Source organism: Anomaloglossus baeobatrachus, chromosome 2 (genome assembly GCF_048569485.1).
Source record: "Anomaloglossus baeobatrachus isolate aAnoBae1 chromosome 2, aAnoBae1.hap1, whole genome shotgun sequence".
NCBI lineage: Eukaryota > Metazoa > Chordata > Amphibia > Anura > Aromobatidae > Anomaloglossus > Anomaloglossus baeobatrachus.
In genome coordinates, this window is record NC_134354.1 from 665,518,345 (window position 1) to 665,538,359 (window position 20,015).

Below are 20,015 nucleotides of genomic sequence, written 5' to 3' on the forward strand. Positions count from 1 at the left end.
CAAAGTTGTGCCAAAACTTTGCAACTTTTTAAAGGGTTTTACGCCAGAATTCTGGTGTAAAAACTTTGATGAATTAGGCTCTATGTATTTTCTGTGTGAATGATACCTCGCTAGGTATCTAAAGGGGAACATTTATTTTTGTGCCAACCTAGATGAAACTAATTATTAGGCCATGCAATGGTCCTCTAGGAATTTAAAGAAGCACCCCATCATGAGGTGTAGTGTGTGCATATAATCAATCACCTACTGACACCAGTATCCAGCACCTTTTCGCTCCTCTTCTCAGTGATGTCACCGCTATTCAGACGATTTGTCTTACTCTATGCACTATGTGAGCCAGAAGTTTCCTTTTCAATGTTAGTCTATGGAGCTTCCATCTGACGCTAAATAGGCTTACATGGTAAAAAACACTTCTGGGTCACAAAGAGCGCAATGTGTCCCAGATAGTCTGAAGAGCAGTGATGTCACCGAGATGAGGAGCAGAACAGAGCTGGATCCTGGAGAAGGTGGTGGTAGATCATTGTATTAACACACACACTCTGCAATATACTACTTACACATATACACAGAATTAGTAAAAAAAAAAAACAAAAATAAACAAAAAAAACAAATAGCCCCTTCGGAGAAGAAGAGGACTTGAACTCTAGTGCCACCTATTGGATGTAGCAATCCTAAAAGTTAATAAGGTCCCTTTATTGAGCCTTGTCAAAAGACTTAGCATATAAGGGCGAAACAAGACACTCCATTTGCAGACATGTTTCAGCGTGAATGCCCCTCATCAGTACAAAGCAGGGGTTCTGAATTAGCTCATGGAGATGCCTCTAACAGGAGATTTAAAGGGAAACATTTCTCATTGTAGGGAATGCTAAGCCAATTATTCTTCCTCTCTGTAGAGGTTAGTTGCATATTTAAATTCCCAGAGGAGCATTGCAGGAACTTTAAGCCCCCTTATGCTACCTTGGTACTCTCCACAAGGAAAATGTCCCCCCCCTTAAACAATCTGTCAAAGACCTCTCACCTAACCAAATCAGATCTATTGCTTTGCATTGATGAGGTGCAATTACCCTGAAATATATGTCTGCAAATTAAGTGTCCGGTTTTGTGTCTTAAGGCGGCGTCACACGCTACGATATATCGGGCGATATGTCATCGGGGTCACGGGTTCCGTGACGCACATCCGGCATCGTTAGAGATATCGTAGCGTGTGACAGGTACAAACGACTGTGAATGAGCAAAAATACCTTATCGTGCTCGTTGACATGTCGCTCATTTTCATAAAGGGGTACTTTACACGCTGCAACATCGCTAGCGATTACTAGCGATGTCCAGCGCGATAGCACCCGCCCCCGTCGTTCCAGCGATATGTGGTGATCACTGCCATAGCAAACATTATCACTACGGCAGCGTCACACGCACATACCTTGTCAGCGACGTTGCTGTGACCGCCGAACAATCTCTCCCTCAAGGGGGAGGTGTGTTCGGCGTCATAGCGACGTCACTGCAGCGTCACTAAGCGGCCGGCCAATAGAAGCGGAGGGGCGGAGATGAGCGGGACGTAACATCCCGCCCACCTCCTTCCTTCCGCAATGCCGGTGGAGGCAGGTAAGGAGATGTTCGTCGCTCCTGCGGTGTCACACATAGCGATGTGTGATGCCGCAGGACCGATGAACAACATCGCTACGTACGAGACAACGATTTTTGGTGTTTGGGCGACCTCTCCAAAACCAACGATTTTTGTCTTTTTTAAGATCGTTTAAGATCGCCCGTACGTGTTACACGCTGCGATGCCACCAACGACGCCGGATGTGCGTCACAAACACTGTGACCCCGCCAATAAATCTTTAGCGATATCGCAGCATGTAAAGTACCCCAAAGTCATTCTTCCTTCTGGGCGCCGGTTGTTCACCGTTCTTGCGGCAGCACACATCGCTCCGTGTCACACCCCGGGAACGACGAACACAGCTTACCTGCGTCCCGCCGGCTATGCGGAAGGAAGGAGGTGGGCGGGATGTTACGTCCCACTCATCTCCGCCCCTCCGCTTTTATTGGGCGGCCGCTGTGTGACGTCGCTGTAACGCCGACCTTCCTTCCACCTTCAGGAAGAGGATGTTCGCCGCCCACAGCGAGGTCGTTCGGGAGGTAAGTACGTGTGATGGGGGTAAACGACTTTGTGTGCCACGGGCAACAAATTGCCCGTGACGCACAAATGACGGGGGCGGGTGCGATCGCTCATGCGATTGCACGATATATCGTCCCGTGTGACGCCGGCCTTAATCTTAACAATGTGGGAAGACTCCTTGAAGGGTCGATATTGATTTAAATATTGCGAAATCCAAGTTATTGACACCTAATTGTACACAGTAAACAAATTAGGATACCCAATATTGGCAGAGCATGTTCATTACTTTATATTTGGGTGGTGACTATATACTTTGTTTATTTACACAGAAAGTCCAATCTTGCAGAACTACGAATTCAGCTCCAGAGTACATCAGCTGTAGCTCGGGATCAGGGCAATGCAAGTCATGCAAAATGATTACAAAGTTACTCAGTTTTTATGTTTGATTTCATTCTGTATACAAACTATAATATATAAATTTAAAGCAGCTTTAGTTCCTGTTAATCCAATGTAACTGATGGAAATAAATAGCAAAAGTCAAACCCAGCTGGGCGCCAAATTTCTAATTTCTCTATCTTACAGGAAACTGAAAACATTTTATTTACTTCAGAAATAGAGATTATAGGATATGAAAGTATTGCACTTCTACAAAGCCAGCATGTTTGGAACTGTAGTCATTTTTTTTTTTAACCAAAAAATAACTAACAACTTCCGTGCACACAGCTGCCAAAAACAGCTACGCAGCTACCATGTGCGAGTGTGAAGGATCTGCCAGGTACCATATCTACAGAGGTAAATATTATTCTGGGATTATATATACTTCTATGGGAATATGCCATTATTTTCTTTCTGCTGGATTCTGAATTCTTGGATGCTAAAGTTCACATGTAGCTGCAGCCTACAGATTAATCAATTCACAAGCAAGGCGTAGGTTATACATAATTTAGGATTAAATTAGTTGTCTTTTAAAGGGAACCTGTCAGGTGCAATATCTACCCAGAAGTATGAACAGTTCTGGGTGCATATTGCTAATCCTTGCCTAACTATCCTAGCCTATAGTAGCATAGAGTAAATTATTTCTAAAAAATCCCATATGATATGCTAATAAAGCCAGGGACTAGTTGCAAGGGCGTTAGTTCCCTTGGCTAGTCGATCCCCTTAGTTTATGTAAGCACTAAGCACACCCCTGTGGTGGTGCGAATATGCTAATGAATGCGCAGCGTCAAAGGAATGGTCGTGCTCACCTTTCTGCTGCCATCGTGTCCGACACTGGACTTCGGCTCAGTACACATGATCCCATACGTTTGGTCATGCGCACTACACAAGTTTGAAGCCAGGACGCATACACTCGGCTTCAAAGAATGGATGACTGAAAGTCCAGGATCATGCGCACTGAGCCGAATACCAGGCGTCAGATGCAGTGGCAGCAGAGGTGAGCGTGACCATGCCTCTGATGCTGTGTATTCATTAGCATGTTAGCCCACAGGGGCGTGCTTACATGCTAAGGGGGATGACTAGCCAAGGAAACTAACGCCCTTGCGACTAGTTCCTGGCCTCATTAGCAGATCATATGGGATCTTTAGAAATAATTCTTCTAAAGATCTCTTTATCTATGCTACTATAGCCTGGGACAGTTAGGCAAGAATTAGCAATATCCACCCAGAACTGCTCATAGTTCTGGGTGCATATTACCCCTGACACGTTCCCTTTAAAGTCAAATGTCATGCTTGTCACTACTCACAGACAAACTATGAGGTTTGTAGTCAAGAGGTCCATGGTCAGATACTTAGAGAGCTCTTCATAAACAAAGGCATAAGACAAAGGTATAATCGGCTCACAGTACGAGGTCAGAATTCCAGTAAAGTAGCGGATCAAAAAAGGCAAAAAAGATGGTCAAAAGCAAAGTCCAAGGTCAGGCAGCAATAGATCAGAGACAGAACACTGGAAAATCAGGCACACACACACCACTGTGCTAAGGCTACAACTGGCAGTGATCTGATCACTCCCAGAAAGCTAAATAGCCAGGTAATCACCCAGAATGGGTAACACCTGGAGAAAATTCCACAGGTGCGGAGAGATAGGACAGCCTGTCTGTCAATAATAATAATGACACACCCAGCACACCCTTGCCTCAGATTGGGCGACTGGACTGTCACTCACCATACTGACAGTTGTGCATGCCCCAAATCCTATAGGGTGGCTGAGCTGTCATTCATTGGAGCCAATAAGATGCCCCCTTGATGGTATTTTGATGGTATTGCATGACGGAGAAGTATCACTATCATTGTCAGCATTAAAGACCATTATTTCTGACCAAATTACCATACCCCTGACTACATCTCCACATCTCCTCTACATTTACAGAAATAAAGCCACAAACATGTAGGGAACTTCAACCGGGCTTCCCTGTTGCCGGTAGATAATTGTTGCATCACTCTCCAGCCGTTTGGCAAATAAACTCCCTTGTGTAATATTTCAAATCTTATCAGTCCAGAGCACCTGCTGCAATTTTTTTGCAACCCAGTTTTTATGTTTTTGTACATAGTTGAGTTACTTGGCCTTGTTTCCTTGTCGCAAGTATGGCTTTTGGGAACAATTCCTCCATGAATACCACCTCTGGACAAATTTCTCGTAACACTAGATGGGTGTATCTGGATTGCACCGATTGCTGCCAGTCACTGACGGACATAGACAGAAGAGGGCCCCTGTCCAAGAACAATATATGGGCCCTTTGAAGGCAAAAAGCTCACCAAAATGCATAATTCCATCTGCTTTGGAGTTAGAAATGGGCCCCCTAACCTCCTAGGCCCCTGTGCAGCTGCACCAATGATATGTTCGCACTTGCTGTCAGTTCTGAGCTGATGCCACTACTGGACATCTTCCGATTTTGAAGGAAAGTAAGCATGATGTGTTTTTCATCTGCTGCACTAAAGGGTGCTTTACACGCTGCGACATCGCTAACGATATATCGACGAGGTCACGGTGTTTGTGACGCACATCCGGCGTCGTTAGCAACATCGCAGCGTGTGACAGATAGGAGCGACCATCAACGACAAAAATCGTTGATCGTTAACACATCGCTCCATTTCATAATATCGTTGGTGGTGCATGCCACTGGTTGTTCGTCGTTCCTGCGGCATCACACATCGCTATGTGTGACACCGCAGGAACGACGAACATCTCCTTACCTGCGTCCACCGGCAATGAGGAAGGAAGGAAGGAGGTGGGCGGGCTATTCCGCCCGCTCATCTCTGCCCCTCCACTGCTATTGGACAGCTGCCGTGTGACGTCGTTGTGACACCGCACAAACCTTAGAAAGGAGGCGGTTCGCCGGTCAGAGCGACGTCGCAGGGAAGGTAAGTCCGTGTGACGGGTGTAAGCGATATTGTGCGCTACGGGCAGCGATTTGCCCGTGACGCACAACCGACGAGGCAGGGTACGCTCGCTAGCGATATCGATAGCGATATCGCAGCGTGTAAAGTGCCTTTAAGTTTCCTTGGCTGACCACTGTATCTGCAGTTCTCAAGATTGCCATTTACTAGTGTGCTCAATGCTGAGAAATACAGGCAGACACTTATCCATCTTCCAAAACCATCAGGGTGGCGTCTAGCTCACAGTACATTGTGCAGCAGGACAATTACCCCAAACATAAAGCCACTGTAATTAAGAACTATCTTCAGTGTAAAGAAAAAGGAGTGATAGAAGTGAGGCCTCATCACATCATCGAGCCTGTGTTGGATTACACAAAATGCAGACAGCTGAATATAATTTGTGTTACCTATGATACAGAAATGCTGAGGAGATGAGAGATAAAAGAAATGCAGTTTATTAGGTCAATGTGTTTTGAAACCCATCGGTTTCTTCATCAGGTGTTTTGTCCTGATGAAGAAACCGGTGCCTTTCAAAATGCGTTGACTCAATAAACTGCATTTGTTTTATCTCTTATCTCCTGTATTCATCTATTTGATGAATACTAAATATTGTGGATCCGCAGCACCCGTTATTATGAAATTAATTTCAGGGTTATGTAACACAGTGAAGGGTGTGGCCCACGTAGGACCGTTTACGCTTGTAATAACAAATTTACTTTACTTTGTGGGTGTTTTATTTATGTCGGTGTGAATAAAACAAGGTTTTTGGACTGTAACTTCATATATGCCTCTTTACTTCGTCCCTGTTTTTGCCTACTAGAGCTGATTCCCTACAGTTTTGACTAAGGCTGCTTTCACACATCCGGTTTTTGCAGTGTGACTCAATCCAGCTCAAAAACCTATGCAACGGATGCGGCGAAAAAAATGGATCCGTTGCATACGGCCCGTCCGTTTTTTGACGGATGCGGCTTGATACTGAGCATGCGCAGTGCAAAAAACCGCATCCGGCAGCCGGATGCAGTTTTTGCCGCAGGATGCCGTTTCCGGCGTCCATTGGCTTGCATTGTAAATCACGCCGCATCGCACCGGATCTGGCGCGATGCGGTTTTTTGCCGCACAAAAAACCGTGCCAGGCAACGTTCCATCCGGCCGCCGCATGGGCTAAATATGCCGCATCCGGCAAAAACTGGACGCAACGCAAGGCCATGCAGCACAATACGGCGCTAATGCAAGTCTATGCAGAAAAAAACGCAACCGGTGGCAAAAAAAAAAGGTTGCGTTTTTTCTGCAAAGCGGCGTATTGTGCCGCTCAGCAAAAACCGGATGTGTGAAAGCAGCCTTAACAGCCATTCCAGCTGAGCAAAACTCCCCCTGGTTCCCTGTTTCCACACAGTTAAGACCCTATTGCGTTCTCTTCTCGTTCAGTCTTGCTACTTAAAGGGAACCTATCAGGTGCAATATGCATCCAGTACCACGAGCAGTTCTGGGTGTATATTGCTAATAACTGCCTAACTCTCCCTGTATACACTAGCCTAGATAAAGAGAACTTTAGAAAAAGCATTTCTAAAGATCTTTTATTTTATGATAATGAGCGGGGGCAGTAGTCCCTTGGGCATTAGTTCCCCTGGCTAGTTGGCCCCTTAGCATGTTAGTACACCCCTGTGGGTGTGCTATCATGCTAATGAATACGCAGCATCACAGGATGATCTCACTCCCCTCTCCACTGCCATCGCGTCCGACGGGAGATTTCGGCTCAGTGCGCATGCCCCCGGAGTTTGGGTCATACGCACTATGAAGCCGGGTGTTCGCGTCCTGGCTTCAAACTGAAGCAGTGCGCATGACCGAAACTCCGGGGTCATGTGCACTGAGCCGAAATCCAGTGTCGGACGCGATGGCGGCAGAGAGGTGAGTGAGATTATCCTGTGACACTGCCCATTCATTAGCATGTTAGCAGATCCACAGGGGTGTACTAACAGGCTAATATATAATAATAATAAGTTTTATTTCTATAGCGGCAACATATTCCGCAGCGCTTTACAATTCAGAGGGGACATGTATAGACAATAGGAGACAATACAAAATAACAAAATTAAGATACCAGGAGGAGTGAGGGCCCTGCTCGTAAGCTTACAGTCTATGAGGAAATAGGGGAGGAACAAAAGGTGAGTGGGGGGGGGGGCTAATGGGGGCGAATGGCCAAGGAACAAACACCCAGGGGGCCAGTCCCCGCGCTCATTAGCATACGATAAAAGATCTTTAGAAATACTTTTTCTAAAGATCTCTTTATCTATGCTAGTGTATACAGGGACGGTTAGGCAGGGATCAGCAATATGTACTCAGAACTGCTCGTGGTTCTGGGTACATATTGGACCTGACAGGTTCCCTTTAAGACACAGACAAGACAAAGTCAGACACAGAAAGATTTGTGCAACACTTCACCCATAGAAGATGGTGGCGGCTCGAATAGGAACCTGTTAATATTTGTCCTCAACTCTAATTACATGCGTCATATATTTCCACAAAATTTCCTATTTTCTCAGGATTTACTTACAAGATCTGTGACGCCCTGGGCAAGCCAGGGGTCACAGGTCATCATACCACCACACCCTACATCCCAGTTAGGAACACCAAAGCTACTAAAATCCTTGTTGCCTTCCTCCAGGGGCTGATGTTCACACCAGGGGGTGGGCCAGGCGGTTGGCTCCGCCCACCGAGGAGGACACAGCCCTGGAGGTGGGAAGAACCAGGCAGTTAGAGTTTGGAGGGAGAAGTGAAAAGAACAGAGTTCAGTGAGGGAGTGAAGTAGAAGGAAGTGGTAGAGGAGCTAAGTGAAAGTGAAGTAGTAGTGGAGCAAAGAAGAAAAGGAGTACAAGTGAGCGTAGAAAGCCCTGAAGTTGGTCCGGCTAAGTGCAGGACAGTGTCAGCAAGGTCAGCAACAGCGGTGATCGTCTGGAGGGGGACTGCTCGGAGGTTGCTGGAAGGACCGCGGACGGGTAGTGGCCCGGCGGTCTGGAGCAGTATACGAAGGACAGTCAGCACCAGGGCAGGGGCCTCTCGGACCCCGGCAAGGCTAGGAGTCGCCATAATTTGCCGAATCCATCAGTGAAGGGGACGTCGATCCCCCAACAACCAAGTCCCGACTGAAGGCAACAGTCCAACCATTGAGGAGGAACACCGCCACCGCCAGGGCACCAGTTCCTCGGGGCCAGCGTCTGCGGGCAAAGTAGGGCTCCTCCGGCCCATATCCAAGCCGGGGAGCGGGTTACTGGTGGGAACCCATCGCTACCAACCCAGAAACACTAGGTGCAGGTCAGAGGGACATCACCGTTACCTGCTGGGAGAGCAAGTGCAGCCGTCCGTGGGAACCGTCTTTCCAGCCGTGTGGTTTACCGTAAAACTGTGTCAACGTCTCAGGCTGAGTGAGTACCACAGTGCCGCAAGGCACAGCGCTGCCCCCGCGTCCCTGCGCCCACCAGGCCCTGCATCTTCCACACCATCACTGGGCCCCGGGATCACCAACCCCTACCCACGGAGGGGCAACACAACACCTGGCTGCTCCACATCACCACTCCCGGGATCCCCATATTGAGCAGCGGTGGTGCTACAAATCACCACAACCGTGGGTGGCGTCACGGACAATAAATCATCCCCACACCAGACAACCCCCTTTCACTCACGGGCGAGGAGCACCGCTAGAGTCCCCGGGATCCGGCTCATCGCTCGAGCCACCAAGCAGCAGCAGGCCGCAGCAGCCGCGGCGGCCGAACCCGAGCAGCAGAGGAAGAGCGCGACGTCCCCTCCTCCGCCCGCGACAGATCAATATGTGAATATGGAAATATGGGCCACTTTTACTTCATAATGATATGTCACCTGCTGGGTGATCTTGTTCCCAAGCAGATCTCAGAATGCCTCCTGGCACTCAAGTAATTGTTTATCCTCCTCTCTTGTGAGAATTAACCCTTTCAATGCTGACAAATTGCATTGTGGAAGAAATACCATTATGATACTAACTGAGCATACAGTGTGGGAAATAAGTATTTGATACTCTGCCGATTTTGCAAGTTTTTCCACCTACAAAGAATGGTGACGTCTGTAATTTTTATCATACACTTCAACTGTGTCAGACAGAATAAAAGGCAAATCCAGAAAATCACATTGTATGAATTTTAAATAATTAATTTGCATTTTATTGCATTAAATAAGTATTTGATCACCTATCAACCGGGAAGAATTCTGGCTCTCACAGACCTGTTCTTCTTTAAGAAGCCCTCCTACTCTGAACACATTACCTGTATAAATTGCACCTGTTTGAACTTGTAAGAAGGATTTCAGGACCTGGCATGGCCTAACCAGTCTCCAGACCTGAACCCAATAGAGAATATTTGGAGGGAGCTTAATGTCAATGTTGCCCAGCGACCGCCCCGAAGCCTGAAAGATCTGAAGAAGATCTGTATGGAGGAGTGGTCAATAACTACAGGAAACGTCTGATCTCTGTAATTGCAAATAGAGGTTTCTGTACCAAATATTAAGTTCTGTTTTTCTATTGAATCAAATACTAATTTCATACAATAAATTAAAAACCATACAATGTGATTTTCTGAATTTTTTTATTCTGTCACAGTTGAAGTTACGATAAAAATTACAGACCTCTACATTCTTTGTAGGTGGGAAAATGTACACAATCGGCAGTGTATCAAATACTTATTTTCTTCACTGTAGCTGATAGAGAAAGCTAATCATTTGCTAGCACTCTCATTTGTGCTATCAAAATGATGACTGATTGATAGATGATATATAGAAGATAGATAGAAAGAACAATAGAACAATTATTGGTAAATCAATAGAAAGGGTTTGATAAATACAGTAGATATTGTTGGTAGAAAGAAGCCATAGTTAGATAAATAAAAGGTAGAAGAGCTGATGACTAGTGATGGGTGAATAGTAACCACTCATGTTAAGATTATTTGTAACAAATCCCAAAACACTATTCCAGTATATGTCACGAATAACAAACCTAATACAAGTCAATGGGAACCTGAGCATTTTTCTTGCCGTGACAAATACTAGAATAGTGCTCAGTATTTGGTAAGCATTATCCAAACACGAATAGTTACTATTAGCCCATCACTACTGATGACCTGAACATCGCACTGTCCAATGAAGCAAGTAGAAGCTTTGGCTCTGTAATCTTGGAGGGGCACTAAAGTTGACAAGATCCAATGATCCGGCTATCTTCAGGTTCTAAAAAGAAAAGCTTGCAAGTGAGCGTTCCTTGCCTAGGAAATCAGCCACCTCTTACAAACTGTACATGTGGCTGGTAAACTAGGCAGCGAGATGTCAACTCTAAAGTAATATAAGGGGCTAACGACAGCTGTCATTTGTGAAAAAATCACAGCTGTCATCAAGCCCGAGGTTAGAAATGAGTAGAGGTCTTTTTACCCCCCCATTACTAACCCTAAGGGGTACTTTGCACACTACGACATCGCACTGCGATGTCGGTGGGGTCAAATCGAAAGTGACGCACATCCGGCGTCGCTGTCGATATCGTAGTGTGCAAATCCTTTTACATACGATTAACGAGCGCAAAAGCGTCGTTATCGTATGATCGGTGTAGGGTCCGACATTTCCATAATTTAGCAGCAGCGATGGTACGATGTTGTTCCTCGTTCCTGCGGCAGCACACATCGCTGTGTGTGAAGCCGCAGGAGCGAGGAACATCACCTTACCTGTGACCCGGCTGCAATGCGAAAGGAAGGAGGTGGGCGGGATGTTTACGTCCCGTTTATCTCCGCCCCTCCGCTCCTATTGGCCACCTGCCGTGTGACGTCGCTGTGACGCCGCACGACACGCCCCCTTAGGAAGGAGGCGGTTCGCCGGCCAGAGCGACGTCGCAGGGCAGGTGAGTGCATGTGAAGCTGCCGTAGCGATAATGTTTGCTACAGCAGCAATCACAAGATATCGCTGCTGCGATGGGGGCGGGGACTATCGCACTCGGCATCGCAAGCATCGGCCTGCGATGTCGTAGTGTGCAAAGTACCCCTTAGAGTCAAAAGAAATAAACACAAAATACAAAAAAAAAACCTTGTTCAGAGGGGATTTTTACTAAAAGGTAAAGTTGCTTGTTTTTACAAGCGCTTTGCAAGTTTACCCATTTAAGAAGCCAAGACAATTGCTTTAATATGGCACCATATCACAGATTATCTGCGTTGATTGCAAATTTCTCCATAAACGTAACTTTCTATTTAGTCATTTGGACTTTTTAGATTTACTATATAATACTTTTGAGGTCTTGTGTGAAGGTTTGGTCCCTAGATTTTAGTAGTCTTAGGTCTGTTTCACACATCAGTGATTCTGGTACGTAGTGCTAGTTTTTATACGTACCAGAATCATAGACACACGCAGACACATTATAATCAATGGGTCTGCGCACACATCAGTGATTTTTCACTGACCGTGTCTCCGTGTGGCGTACATGCATGTCTGTGATTGCCGCACGAAGACATGTCCGTTTTTTTCTGACATCACTGATGTCCCACAGACCACACTATGGTGTGATCCCTGAAACATGCACCAGAAAAACACGGACATTGAAATTCAAAAATATTTTTAACTGACCTGTCTCCAGCGCTGCTTGTCTTTGGCCTCTGCTGCCTCTGCTTCAGAGCTGACTAATTACTGCATGCATGTTCATGTATGAAGCAACAGCCGACCCGGAAGTAGCTGCAGCGGAGGTCAGCAGCGGCCGGAAACATAACAGAGCCGGAGAGTTCAGCAGCACAGACAGCAGGAGCGGGGACAGGTGAGTATAAGTCCATGTGCTATCACGGATCACGGATTGCACATGGACAACCCACATGTGCCGTGAATCACGGTACACAAAGGGACATAGGCGTTTTTTACACGTCAGTGAAAAACATCAGTGTTTTTTCACTGACGTGTGAAACAGGCCTTAATGAAAAGCCGAATTTTGGTGGATATGCTAGTGCCCACACATAAAATAGTTGACTATGAAAAGTATCTAAGCTCATCCTGGTGTTGGGAGACTTTCTTAATACCAGAGTATAGTTTCCTATATGTGCACTATGTGATGTTCACAACCAGACTGCAGATTTTCGTTTACACATTCACTGAGATAAATAATAAAAGCACACAAAACTAAATGTGGAAAGCCTTCGGCGGTAAACAAGCTACTGGTGGATGATGGACACCTGCTGTACTGCTGGGAATAGTATCACCTGTAGACAAAGACATTACTTACTACAACCAGAAATATGATGTAAATGTATGTACATATTTAGATGTTTCACATCACCTATGTAGTGTGTGCATCAGAATAAAGGGCTCATAAAGAAAAAAAAGGTGCAACTGATAATCGGGAGCTAATATTCTAAAGCCTGCTTTACACCTTACGATCCAGCATACGATATCGTAACCGCCCCCATCGTATGTGCGGCACGTTCAATTTGTTGAATGTGCCGCACAAACAATTAACCCCCGTCACACATACTTACCCGTCCATACGACCTCGCTGTGGGTGGCGAACGTCCACTTCCTGGAGTAGGAGGGACGTTCGGCGTCACAGCGATGTCACGCGGCAGCTGGCCAATAGAAGCGGAGGGGCGGAGCTGAGCGGGACATAAACATCCCGCCCACCTCCTTCCTTCCGCATTGTGGGCCGGGAGCCGCAGGACACAGGTAAGATCTGTTCATCGTTCCCGGGGTGTCAGACACTGCGATGTGCGCTACCTCGGGTACGATGAACAATCTGACGTTCAATTCTAGAGAAATGAACGATGTGCGTGCGATGAACGTTTTACCATTCTATCGCAATCGCACGTACCTGTCACACACTGCAATGTACCTTACGATGCCGGATGTGCGTCACTTACGACATGACCCCGCCGACACATTGTAAGATACATTGCAGCGTGTAAAGCGGGCTTAAGGCTCTGCCATTACAATCTCAGAAAAATATGGAGCCATGAAAAATAAGCAAGCAATGTGCAATTAATATATACATTCAATTACTTTAGAGGGAACCTGTCATGTATAAAATCGCTATTAGCCTGCAAGTATGGGGTTAATCTGCAGGTTAATAATGTTAAAATGCCATGTGGCTCCTGCACTGAGAGACCTCTGCCAGGGAGGAAATTAACTTTATTCTTCCTGACAGCCACCGCCCCAGTACATAGTGAGCGTGATGGTAACCATGCCTAGCACTGACTGACAGTCAGCACAGCATTGCATCAGTACAGAGCCAGCTGTCAGTCAGTGATGGGAAGTGCCCTTATGACTGAAAGCCGGAGGCTGCCTGGAGGAATAAAGTTAATTTCCTCCCGGCAGCGGGGTTCTCAGCATGGCGGCTGCACAGTGTCAGAACACTCGCTATTAACTTGCAGATTAACCCCATATCTGCAGGTTAAAAGCGGTTTTATTCATGAAAGGTTCCTTTTAATATTTAATGATACAGCTGACAGATGCTATGGCTTTATGAAGCAGATGCTTGGCAGACTAACCTCAGCTATGATCCAACCCCATGCTGAGTGCTATGTCGGACCAGATCCTAACTAGTCTGCATAATGTGAACATAGCATATTTACACAAATGATTTCCAGGTGTAGAGAAGATGGCACGGCACCAAAAACTGAGCCAAGAAATTACAGGGGGTCAATAGGGGCTTCCACCGCTGAATAAAAAACACAAACAAACACAAAAAATGTCTTTCTGCTACTTTTGTAACATTGCCCTGAGTCCCACCGGTCTCTGTTCTCCCTCTCCTGACCAAGACATTCATGCGACCTCTTGTAGTGTTACAAATAATTGGCTACAGTAGTTACATGCTGGTCCCTGGCCGAAAAAGGCACACAAAGGTGGAAAGCAGTTAGGAAAAAGAAGTGAAGCATGGCATCAGTAAGGTGAGAGAAGAAAAGCATGGCATCATTAAGGTGAGAGAAGAAAGGCATGGCATCAGTAAGGTGAGAGAAGAAAGGCATGGCATCATTAAGGTGAGAGAAGAAAGGCATGGCATCAGTAAGGTGAGAGAAGAAAAGCACGGCATCAGTAAGGTGAGAGAAGAAAGGCATGGCATCAGTAAGGTGAGAGAAGAAAAGCATGGCATCAGTAAGGTGAGAGAAGAAAAGCATGGCATCAGTAAGGTGAGAGAAGAATGGCATGGCATCAGTAAGGTGAGAGAAGAAAGGCATGGCATCAGTAAGGTGAGAGAAGAAAGGCATGGCATCATTAAGGTGAGAGAAGAAAGGCATGGCATCAGTAAGGTGAGAGAAGAAAGGCATGGCATCAGTAAGGTGAGAGAAGAAAAGCACGGCATCAGTAAGGTGAGAGAAGAAAGGCATGGCATCAGTAAGGTGAGAGAAGAAAAGCATGGCATCAGTAAGGTGAGAGAAGAAAAGCATGGCATCAGTAAGGTGAGAGAAGAATGGCATGGCATCAGTAAGGTGAGAGAAGTAAGGCATGGCATCAGTAAGGTGAGAGAAGTGAAGCATGGCATCAACAAGGTGATAGAAGAAAGGCATGACATCAGTGAGGTGAGAGAAGTAAGGCATGGCAGCAGTAGACTGAAAGATGTGAGGCATGTGTGACGCCCTGGACTAGTCAGGTCATCCCAGGTAGTCACACACAACACCACACCCCCTCCCGATTAGGTGACATCAGTCAAACTAAAAACCTTGTCACCACCCTCCAGGTTTGATGTCCACACCAGGGGAGGCGGAGCCAGGCGGTTGGCTCTGCCCACCGAGGAGTTCACAGGCCTGGAGGCGGGAAAACATAGACACAAGTTCAAGTTGACAGTGCAGAGTAGTTTTGACGGTGAAGGAGAGAGGTTGAGTCCAAGGGCAGACCTCCGCCCAGGCCTGCCATAGACTACTCCGGTGGCTGGGTCGGAGCCCAGTCACCCTTGGCAAGGAGGCAGACGGTGGTGGCCGCCTGCAGGAGCTGGGATTACAGCCGGTAGAACCGTAGGGACCGGGGTCGGGCGGTGGCCCGCCGGTACCGAGCCAGGGAACCGATTGGAAAATGGAGCACCAGGAGGGGTACTCAAACCCAGACGAAGCCCCGAACCGACAGGGCCGAGTCAAATCAACTGATTGCGGACTGGACTTTAGGACCTATCCCACACAAGTCCCATTAGAAGACAACAGCCCAACCATACAGGGTAAAGCCACCACCAATTCATAGAGACCCAAAGGGCCAGCGTCTGCGACCAAACGGGCTCCTACGGCATATACTAGTCGGGGAGTGGACTACCGGTGTCTAGGCACAGGAGTCAAACATTTACACACAGAGGTGCAGGAGAAAGGCGGAAACCACCAACCTATACCGGGAGAAGCTGCAGCCGGCTGCGGGCTCCGTTCATCACTCTGTTTGGTTTACCAGAGACTCGAGTGTATTGTGTCAGAGTGAGTACACTAGTGCCTTCGGGCCGCGCACCGCGCTGCACCGCACCAGCGTCCAACCTGCTCCCCCGCCTCAGCACCTCCCTTGGGCCCCCAGGACCATCGCTCCCCTACCCACGGAGGGGTCAACACCAAGCTGCGCAACACCGTCCCCGGGAGGCCTAGTTAACGGCAGCGGTGGTGTCCATCCATTCACCACAATCCGTGGGTGGTGTCACAAACTTACAATCCAAACCAAACAACCGCGGCCCCGGCCGTGGAACTCCTCACCCAAGTCCCCGCGTGTAGCGCCAACTCCCTTGCAGAGCAACGTGACCCCCGGGACCGTGAGAGGCTCGAGCCACCACCCGCAGTACGAGCACGGATCCGAGTGGCTCGGCGGCCGCAGCCGAGCCCGCGGGGCGGTACACATCCATCAGTAAGGTTAGGGAACAAGGCATGGCATCAGTAAGGTGAGAGAAGTAACGCATGGCTTCAGTAAGGTGAGAGAAGAAAGGCATGGCATCAGTAAGGTCAGAGGAGTAAGGCATGGCATCAGTAAGGTGAGAGAAGAAAGGCATGGCATCAGTAAGGTGAGAGGAGAAAGGCATGGCATCAGTAAGGTAAGGGAAGAAAGGCATGGCATCATTAAGGTGAGAAGAGAAAGGCATGACATCAGTAAGGTGAGAGAAGAAAGGCATGACATCAGTAAGGTGAGAAGAGAAAGGCATGACATCAGTAAGGTGAGAGAAGAAAGGCATGGCATCAGTAAGGTCAGAGGAGTAAGGCATGGCATCAGTAAGGTGAGAGGAGAAAGGCATGGCATCAGTAAGGTAAGGGAAGAAAGGCATGGCATCATTAAGGTGAGAAGAGAAAGGCATGACATCAGTAAGGTGAGAGAAGAAAGGCATGACATCAGTAAGGTGAGAAGAGAAAGGCATGACATCAGTAAGGTGAGAGAAGAAAGGCATGACATCAGTAAGGTGAGAGGAGAAAGGCATGACATCAGTAAGGTGAGAGAAGAAAGGCATGACATCAGTAAGGTGAAAGAAGAAAGGTATGGCATCAGTAACCTGAAAGAAGTGAGGCATGGCACCAGTAAGGTAAATATGTTTCTTATAGATACACATTTTTTTCATTCACAAATGTAAATGTCCTTTAAGTGACCAATCCAACCAGCATAATGCATTTAATCAGATATAATGAAGTGGCTGGTCTGTTCATATTCACATGAATATATGGAAAATGCTGCTAGGAAATAGTAATAATATTTCTCCATGCCCTGTCTGTCATCAAGAGTAAATCTTTAGGCACAAAATAATGGCTGTAGCTGCTAAAAGACACCACACATCAGAGTAGTGCCAGCACCCCACTCCATGTGGTATAATGCCAACACAAGCATCCTGTGCCCACACTGCCATACACAGTCCTCTGTGCCCACACTGCCATACACAGTCCTCTGTGCCCACACTGCCATACACAGTCGTCTGTGCCCACACTGCCATACACAGTCCTCTGTGCCCACACTGCCATACACAGTCCTCTGTGCCCACACTGCCATACACAGTCGTCTGTGCCCATATTGCCATACACAGTCCTCTGTGCCCATATTGCCATACACAGTCCTGTGCCCATATTGCCATACACAGTCCTCTGTGCCCACACTGCCATACACAGTCCTCTGTGCCCACACTGCCATACACAGTCCTCTGTAACCACACTGCCATACACAGTCCTCTGTGCCCATATTGCCATACACAGTCCTCTGTGCCCATATTGCCATACACAGTCCTGTGCCCATATTGCCATACACAGTCCTCTGTGCCCATATTGCCATACACAGTCCTCTGTGCCCATATTGCCATACACAGTCCTGTGCCCATATTGCCATACACAGTCCTCTGTGCCCATATTGCCATACACAGTCCTCTGTGCCCATATTGCCATACACAGTCCTCTGTGCCCATATTGCCATACACAGTCCTCTGTGCCCATATTGCCATACACAGTCCTCTGTGCCCATATTGCCATACACAGTCCTCTGTGCCCATATTGCCATACACAGTCCTCTGTGCCCACACTGCCATACACAGTCCTCTGTGCCCATACTGCCATACACAGTCCTCTGTGCCCATATTGCCATACACAGTCCTCTGTGCCCATATTGCCATACACAGTCCTCTGTGCCCATACTGCCATACACAGTCCTCTGTGCCCATACTGCCGTACACAGTCCTCTGTGCCCATACTGCCATACACAGTCCTCTGTGCCCATATTGCCATACACAGTCCTGTGCCCATATTGCCATACACAGTCCTCTGTGCCCATATTGCCATACACAGTCCTCTGTGCCCATATTGCCATACACAGTCCTCTGTGCCCATATTGCCATACACAGTCCTCTGTGCCCATATTGCCATACACAGTCCTCTGTGCCCATATTGCCATACACAGTCCTCTGTGCCCATATTGCCATACACAGTCCTCTGTGCCCACACTGCCATACACAGTCCTCTGTGCCCATACTGCCATACACAGTCCTCTGTGCCCATATTGCCATACACAGTCCTCTGTGCCCATATTGCCATACACAGTCCTCTGTGCCCATACTGCCATACACAGTCCTGTGCCCATATTGCCATACACAGTCCTCTGTGCCCATACGGCCATACACAGTCCTGTGCCCGTATTGCCATACACAGTCCTGTGCCCATATTGCCATACATAGTCCTCTGTGCCCATATTGCCATACAATTATGGTCTTACAGTTATTGGATTATCTGTATAGTCGCTGATGAATTGTACAGATTTTCTCCACACCTTGGAATATTCCTAGAAATATGTTGGCGATTTCTCACTCACAAAGGAGTCTGTCATATCGTCACCACTGACACACAATGTGTCCTATCATCACCCATATCACCACTGACACGCAATGTGCCATATCATCACCCATATCACCACGGACACGCAATGTGCCATATCATCACCCATATCACCGCGGACACGCAATGTGCCATATCATCACCCATATCACCACGGACACGCAATGTTCCATATCATCACCCATATCACCGCGGACACACAATGTGCCATATCATCACCCATATCACCACTGACACGCAATGTGCCATATCATCACCCATATCACCACGGACACGCAATGTGCCATATCATCACCCATATCACCACGGACACGCAATGTTCCATATCATCACCCATATCACCACTGACACACAATGTGCCATATCATCACCCATATCACCGCGGACACACAATGTGCCATATCATCACCCATATCACCACTGACACACAATGTGCCATATCATCACCCATATAACCACTGACACACAATGTGCCATATCATCACCCATATCACCACTGACACACAATGTGCCATATCATCACACATATCACCGCGGACACACAATGTGCCATATCATCACCCATATCACCGCGGACACGCAATGGACATTCTGGTGTTGATTTTGGATTGCTGGTTCTGGCGTTTGCAGCAATGGAGCCAGGAATCATGATAGTGACTGGAAGGATGAAGCAAGACTCGCGGCTCCAGAGTACGAGTCCAGCGGGGAGATCCATGTATACGCAGCCGGTATACAGACACTGCCCATTACCGATTCCTTCCCCCTCCAGTGCTCGGTGTTACAATGTATCTGATGCATGCGGAGGACATGAAGGGCTGCAGCCGGGGCTATAATCCGGCAGATTGCACCCAGAGACATTGCTCAGGATTAGATGATGTCACAGACGTCAGTGACTCAGGAGAGAAATCGCCATTAGGAGCCCGGAATAATAGAGATCGCACTGCAGAATCCTGGGCTGAGCGCAGACAATGGACCCTGCTGTCAGTGGCAGCGCACACAATGGGCGCATCTCCGCAGCCATGTCTCCAGCCAGACACAAGTGCTCATCACATACGTATATGTCCTTACCTCGGTCTATAAGAAATTGCCAGGACCCCTCCTGCGGTATCTGTCGCATCTGTCTTCCTCCTGCTGTGTTCTATCAAAGCTTCTCATTTATGCTGCAGATACAGCACGAGCGCCTCTTCAGGTCACAGCCTGAACTGCAGGCATTACTGACAGCTGACAGAAGGGAGGAGTGCCCCC

At 47.5% G+C, this 20,015-nt stretch overlaps 1 protein-coding gene across 1 annotated transcript in view; it reads right to left on the reverse strand.

Annotated features, from left to right (window-relative positions):
* The window catches only part of B4GALNT1 (beta-1,4-N-acetyl-galactosaminyltransferase 1), a 350,827-nt gene extending 330,880 nt beyond the window's left edge, over positions 1 to 19,947 (reverse strand). Inside the window, exon 1 of the mRNA XM_075334473.1 lies at positions 19,839 to 19,947. The gene's annotated coding sequence lies outside the window, so the exon portion shown is untranslated. The remainder of the gene's footprint in view (positions 1 to 19,838) is intronic.
* Between the last annotated feature and the right edge of the window lie 68 nt (positions 19,948 to 20,015).